The sequence below is a fragment of the Populus euphratica genome, unplaced genomic scaffold (genome assembly GCF_000495115.2).
Source record: "Populus euphratica unplaced genomic scaffold, PopEup_1.0 scaffold622.1, whole genome shotgun sequence".
NCBI lineage: Eukaryota > Viridiplantae > Streptophyta > Magnoliopsida > Malpighiales > Salicaceae > Populus > Populus euphratica.
In genome coordinates, this window is record NW_011500499.1 from 37020 (window position 1) to 39454 (window position 2435).

Here is a 2435-nt window from a genome sequence, read left to right on the forward strand (position 1 = left end):
TATTATTATTATTATTATTATTATTATTATTACTGTTGTTGTTATTGTTGTTTTATAATTGTTGTTTATAATTTGTACAATTAACCTCCCTGTGGTTCGACCCCGGTCTTGCCGGGTTATTTATTACTTCGACACTCCTGCACTTGGGAGAAGACATCAATCTTTTAGTCGTGTCAAGTTTTTGGCGCCGTTGCCGGGGAGGTAAGTTCTTGTATAAATTATAGTATTTATTTTATTTTCTCTTTTCACTTTTCTTGTATATAACTTTGTTTCTTTTCTTTTGTTTCTTTTTATTTTGTTTTCTTCCTCCTTCTTTTGCTTTCTTCTTCTTTTTTATTTTATTCCTACACGTGCATGAGAGTGTGGTCACGTACATCAAGTGGTAGACTTTGTAGGGTATCCTCATCATTTTCAGAAAATATGGCCGAAGAAGATAATCAATCACTTCATAATGAGAATAATGAGAATAACCGTGCTAGAACACTTAGAGACCACATGAATCCCACAAGAACAAGTGCACCATCATGCATAGTTTTTCCTCCTGATGCATCTCATTTTAATTTTAAACCAGGTATTATTCAACTTTTACCTTCTTTTCATGGTTTGGAATTGGAAAATCCATACTTGCATTTAAGGGAATTTGAGGAGGTGTGCAACACATATAATAATTTAAATTGTAGCATGAACACCATCAGATTAAAGCTTTTTCCTTTTTCATTAAAAGATAAAGCTAAAACATGGCTACAAAATTTAAGACCAGGATCCATTCGTGCTTGGGATGAAATGCAACAACAGTTTTTAAAGAAGTTTTTTCCATCTCATAGAACAAACTCTTTCAAAAGACAAATCACTACTTTCACTCAAAAACCAGGAGAAACATTTTACCAATGTTGGGATAGGTATCGAGACTTGCTTAGTACTTGCCCTCATCATGGTTTTGAAACATGGAGATTGGTTTCACATTTCTATGAAGGGTTAACACCTAAAGATAGGCAAATGGTTGAATTGATGTGCAATGGAACTTTTGAAGATAAAGACCCTGATGAAGCAATGGAGTACTTAGACTTGTTAGCTGAAAATGCTCAAAATTGGGACACCGCGGGTACTTATGAGGCACCGAGTAAAACTCAACCTCATACATCTAGTGGAGGTATGTACAACCTTAGGGAAGATCATGACCTTCAAGCCAAGTTTGCATCTTTAGCTAGAAAAGTCGAGGCACTAGAATTGAAAAAGAGTGGTCAATTAAAATCTGTTGAAAACATTGTGTGTCAAATCTGTGAAACAAATGAACACTCAACCAACGATTGTCCAACCTTGCCTTCTTTTAAAGAATGTCTCCATGAACAAGCCCATGCTTTAAACAGTTTTCAAAGGGCCAACCATAACCCATACTCCCAAACATACAACCCTGGTTGGAGGAATCACCCAAATTTCAGTTGGAAGAGTGAGAACAACAATGCACAAACTTCACAACCACCGTTTCAAGCACACCATAATTTCCAAAATTCTCATGGATATGCACCTCCTTATGCTCCACCTCCTAGAAGAAATCTTGAGGAAACATTGCATGCATTCATTGAAAAGCAAGAGACAATCAATACTCAACTTGCTCAAAACATGACAGATTTTAAAGATACTCTTGCTAAATTAACATCTGCTCTTAGTTTCCAAGAGAAAGGTAAGTTTCCATCTCAACCACAACAAAATCCCAAGGGGCAATACAATGCAAATGCAAGTAGTTCCGGAAGCCAACACATGGATCAAGTCAAATCAGTCACTACTCTGCGCAGTGGTAAGGTTATTGAAAAACCCTCTCTTGAACCTTATGAGAAAGATGATGAGTCAATCTCTGAGGGTAAGGAAGGGGTTGAATCTGAAAATTGCAAAGAAACGACTGATTCACCGCCAGCACTTCCATTTCCTCAAGCCATGACCAAACAAAGGAAAGTCAATCACAACTATGAAATTTTTGAAATTTTCAAATAGGTAAGGATCAATATACCTTTGTTGGATGCTATTAAACAGGTTCCTTCCTATGCTAAATTTTTGAAAGATCTATGCACTGTGAAGAGGAAACTGAATGTGAAAAAGAAAGCCTTTCTAGCCGAACAAGTAAGTGCTATTCTTCAGAACAATAATGCTTTGAAATATAAAGACCCTGGTTGTCCTACAATTTCTTGCTTTATTGGAGAGCATAAAATTGAAAGATCCTTACTTGATCTTGGAGCTAGTGTGAATTTACTTCCATATTCAGTTTTTCAAAGTCTCAATCTAGGTGAGTTAAAACCAACTTCTATATCTCTTTTACTTGCCGATAGATCTGTAAAAGTGCCTAGAGGAGTAATTGAAGATGTGTTAGTACAAGTCGATAAATTCATATATCCTGTGGATTTTATTGTCTTGGACACAGAACCTGTTGAAGCATGAAATTC